This window comes from Centruroides sculpturatus, unplaced genomic scaffold, assembly GCF_000671375.1.
Source record: "Centruroides sculpturatus isolate CEXI.00-Female unplaced genomic scaffold, Cexi_2.0 scaffold4205, whole genome shotgun sequence".
In the NCBI taxonomy this organism is placed as follows: domain Eukaryota; kingdom Metazoa; phylum Arthropoda; class Arachnida; order Scorpiones; family Buthidae; genus Centruroides; species Centruroides sculpturatus.
The window spans coordinates 1740-6479 of record NW_019388374.1 but is presented as its reverse complement, the minus strand read 5'-3'; the positions used below and the strand labels follow the sequence as shown (position 1 = coordinate 6479).

General features: G+C 32.7%; 2 long non-coding RNA genes across 2 annotated transcripts; both read right to left on the bottom strand.

The window, feature by feature from the left end:
* Window positions 1-592: 592 nt before the first annotated feature.
* Window positions 593-1421, bottom strand: LOC111616918. Its single transcript, XR_002755344.1, has 2 exons — window positions 1337-1421; window positions 593-1262 (listed from the first exon to the last, which is right to left on the bottom strand). It is a non-coding gene; the product is annotated as an uncharacterized LOC111616918 (long non-coding RNA).
* Window positions 1422-2159: 738 nt separating this feature from the next.
* On the bottom strand, window positions 2160-2988 carry LOC111616917. Its single transcript, XR_002755343.1, has 2 exons — window positions 2904-2988; window positions 2160-2829 (listed from the first exon to the last, which is right to left on the bottom strand). It is a non-coding gene; the product is annotated as an uncharacterized LOC111616917 (long non-coding RNA).
* Between the last annotated feature and the right edge of the window lie 1752 nt (window positions 2989-4740).

Here is a 4740-nt window from a genome sequence, read left to right as displayed (position 1 = left end):
GCATCTGCGTCTTGCACGTCGCTTCTCTTAACAATTCCATTGCTACATAACACTTTCATTGTTACTTAAAACTTTCATTGTTGATGGAAGTGTTAAGTCTTAATCCTGTCCTTTCCCCCCCGGGGGAATTTCGAAAAATCCCTTCTTAGTGTGCGTTTTTGTGACGTAACCTAACTGTATACCAAATTTCAACTTTCAACTCCTAACCGTTTGGGCTCTGCGCTTATTATTATTATTATCATTATCATTATGAACTCGTCTCGATTATATATATAGATAGGAACAGTTTCCTACATAAAGTTCTCCCAAGGAGCATCCCTTGGCACAGTGTTGTATTGCCGCATCCTATCAATCTAATAACTTGATTTTATTGTTGTTATTACTTTTTTAAATAATATTCAACTTTGCGGATGAAATCAATACAAATTATATTTCAGTATTTAGCTTCTTCTCGTACAGCTGGTATGTGTTTTTTCACCGAAAATGGATTACTATCGGAATCAGATGTTTGTACCGTTTATCCGTTTTACTTTTTGTACGAGCAATGCGTATATATCTGCTAATTTACTAATAAAAACAATTGAGTAAGAACTCGAATAAAAGTCTAACTTTTTAAAATATCTTTAGAAATTTCAAATCCAGGAATTCCTCGTGTATCACGGTAGTTACCTTCTGATAAAGTGCCGTGTTATGCGAATCCGTTCTATACGAAACGCTGGACTAATGCAAAATATAGGGTTAAGTTGCAAAAGTTAACAAAAGTATACTATTCTTATACATTACTAAAAGAAGTATGTTTATTAAAGCCGAAATTCGTGTTATATGCCGGATATTCCTAATTTTTAAACTGTGTTAAACCGAAACAGTATTGTAGAAGTGCCGTGTTGTACGAAGGATATCTGTACTCAAAATTATATTCCAATTGTTTCGAAATCGCCATCAGTTGTTTTTGTTTTTCTCTTGTTACAAGTACAATTTAGTTATGTTTGGAATGTAAATTAAAAATCCAGTTCTAGAAATCTGTATTTCAACCGTGATTAATTTTGTAATACGTTTTCATCGTTAATTTATTTTCTATTTTCTTATCATTTCAGTTGGAAATATTTTGTCCAGGTTTTCCAACGCTTGTTTCCAATCTTCGCAAGAACAGAGATCATTAAGTCGACAAGTACGTTCTACGTCAGTTACGCAACTTTTGTAACAAACGCCCTTAATCTCCTCTTCTGTGCAGTATCTTTCGACAGATGGATAACCCCATGACCCTGTTTCAAATATAAAATTTTAAAATACTATATTATACTGAATAATTTTTAAGAATTCAGTAAAGAACACTTACCACTGATAATAATGAAGATGACAAACAAAAATAATTTCATGTCTGCTTTACTATAACGAATAGATAATCAATCTTCAACTCGAACTNCTAAGATAAAGATTATTACGTTACAGTCAACCTTACCCGTTTTCACAGAATGCAAGAATTGGGTCCCCTTGTTTCCAGACTAATTAGAGAATTTTTAGATGGGTCTAAAAATATGTTCGATTTCCCGCAAAAACGAAAAAAACTGCATCTGCGTCTTGCACGTCGCTTCTCTTAACAATTCCATTGCTACATAACACTTTCATTGTTACTTAAAACTTTCATTGTTGATGGAAGTGTTAAGTCTTAATCCTGTCCTTTCCCCCCCGGGGGAATTTCGAAAAATCCCTTCTTAGTGTGCGTTTTTGTGACGTAACCTAACTGTATACCAAATTTCAACTTTCAACTCCTAACCGTTTGGGCTCTGCGCTTATTATTATTATTATCATTATCATTATGAACTCGTCTCGATTATATATATAGATAGGAACAGTTTCCTACATAAAGTTCTCCCAAGGAGCATCCCTTGGCACAGTGTTGTATTGCCGCATCCTATCAATCTAATAACTTGATTTTATTGTTGTTATTACTTTTTTAAATAATATTCAACTTTGCGGATGAAATCAATACAAATTATATTTCAGTATTTAGCTTCTTCTCGTACAGCTGGTATGTGTTTTTTCACCGAAAATGGATTACTATCGGAATCAGATGTTTGTACCGTTTATCCGTTTTACTTTTTGTACGAGCAATGCGTATATATCTGCTAATTTACTAATAAAAACAATTGAGTAAGAACTCGAATAAAAGTCTAACTTTTTAAAATATCTTTAGAAATTTCAAATCCAGGAATTCCTCGTGTATCACGGTAGTTACCTTCTGATAAAGTGCCGTGTTATGCGAATCCGTGCTATACGAAACACTGGACTAATGCAAAATATAGGGTTAAGTTGCAAAAGTTAACAAAAGTATACTATTCTTATACATTACTAAAAGAAGTATGTTTATTAAAGCCGAAATTCGTGTTATATGCCGGATATTCCTAATTTTTAAACTGTGTTAAACCGAAACAGTATTGTAGAAGTGCCGTGTTGTACGAAGGATATCTGTACTCAAAATTATATTCCAATTGTTTCGAAATCGCCATCAGTTGTTTTTGTTTTTCTCTTGTTACAAGTACAATTTAGTTATGTTTGGAATGTAAATTAAAAATCCAGTTCTAGAAATCTGTATTTCAACCGTGATTAATTTTGTAATACGTTTTCATCGTTAATTTATTTTCTATTTTCTTATCATTTCAGTTGGAAATATTTTGTCCAGGTTTTCCAACGCTTGTTTCCAATCTTCGCAAGAACAGAGATCATTAAGTCGACAAGTACGTTCTACGTCAGTTACGCAACTTTTGTAACAAACGCCCTTAATCTCCTCTTCTGTGCAGTATCTTTCGACAGATGGATAACCCCATGACCCTGTTTCAAATATAAAATTTTAAAATACTATATTATACTGAATAATTTTTAAGAATTCAGTAAAGAACACTTACCACTGATAATAATGAAGATGACAAACAAAAATAATTTCATGTCTGCTTTACTATAACGAATAGATAATCAATCTTCAACTCGAACTACATGCAAAAAAACAAAGTCTTTTTTACTATAGAAATTTATCATACAACAATAGGCAATGGATTCAATGATCCGAGAAATGAAACCAAAATAGAATATTTATCCAAACAAACTTTCTTTGTATCGCTGGGTTATTTCTTCAAATTAATTGTTATAATGTACTTATATTTACAAGCGTGCATATTATTATGTTTTAAATATATTGTGGGCCCCAAATATGAATTCAGATGTGTGATTTACTTTGATGAATTAATGGTATAAGGCAAGAAAACAGTTGAGTGATTTGAGGGGATGTGTATCCCGGGAGGACATCTCTTATTTATGTGTTTGACACGTGAAGAAAATTAGGAAAATTTCACGCGATGAGCCCGAAGGGCACGAGCTAACTCGCGATCGAGGAAACATGTGTTCAGTGGCGTTATTTAAAGATGCTAGCCTATCGCTCTTGACGGTTTGAAAAACTACAACAATTTTATGGTGCTCTTTCTGGATATATTGGGTACGCGCTCACCACTCGGCCGACTCATTGTGGGCTTGGCCGAAGCTGCAAGAGCACAGTTAAAAGACCATCTTATTGTCTACGTAAATAGAGGACAATGTAAATTTTTACGTTGTCTTCTATTTTTGTAAAAAGTATGCACCAGCGCATGAAATTACACAGCTTAGCAGCACACATCACTCATTACGAAAGGTAAATCCTATTGTTTGAGATACCTCGGTTTAACGTCACGTGTACAATACAGGCTAACACAGGAGCTAAGTTGAAGTTTACCAGTACTTTTTTATTTAATTTTTTTAAATAAAGATAATTATTTGCTTTATTAAAATTTTGAGTATTAAACCATCAGAAAAAAAGAACGAACAGACGTTTATCACTTATCATAACTTTACAGTAATAATTGTAATTTTATTTTTAATAGACTATTAATTTTATAGATGATAGGTGCAAAGNGATGATGAAAAGGACTGTCCATGCGTATATTGCGATGATCTTTTTTCCCGATCTAAGCCTAGAGAAGGCTGGTTACGGTGCTTAAATTGTTTGCGTTGGGCTCACGCTTCTTGCACTAACGTTTCTAAAAGAGCCAAGCATTTCATTTGTGAACTTTGTCAGTAATTTTATAGTTTTTACGTGTATGTCATTTCGTCCTTACGTAATGTGTCATTTTGTCCACAGTATATGGACTAAATGGATTTTGGCTGATCTCAATTCAACTAACAATATTTTTTTTCTATTATTTTTATATTATAAATGTTTATTACATTTCATAGGTAAAGAACCAAAGAAGATTACTGTAGAATATGACAGTGCTGTGATTTACCAATAAAGAGTTATGAACCTAAATTAAAACCGTATGTCATTTTGTACGTATTTACCCTACTGTCTTGTAACCTGAAGTATTATTTGTGTTCCTACCAGATTTCATTTAAATATCATTTGTCAACAAAAAGATCTTGGCAATTACGAGTTACTTTTTGATTCTGTCTCTAATAACTCGACATTAACATGAATTAAAATGAATAATAATGTAAATTTCTCTCATGTATTTAATTGTTCTACAGTATCGAAATGACACGTTATTATCGACACTATACAATAGCAATTGGTGGCAGGTTCGCTCACCAAACGAACTGTCCAAGTGAAATTTTTGCTGTGCAAATCACATAGAATATCACACGTACGAACGTACTTCTTGAATCAGAAATAATATTTATATTTAATTTTGTAAGAAATAAAACAGATACACCTAC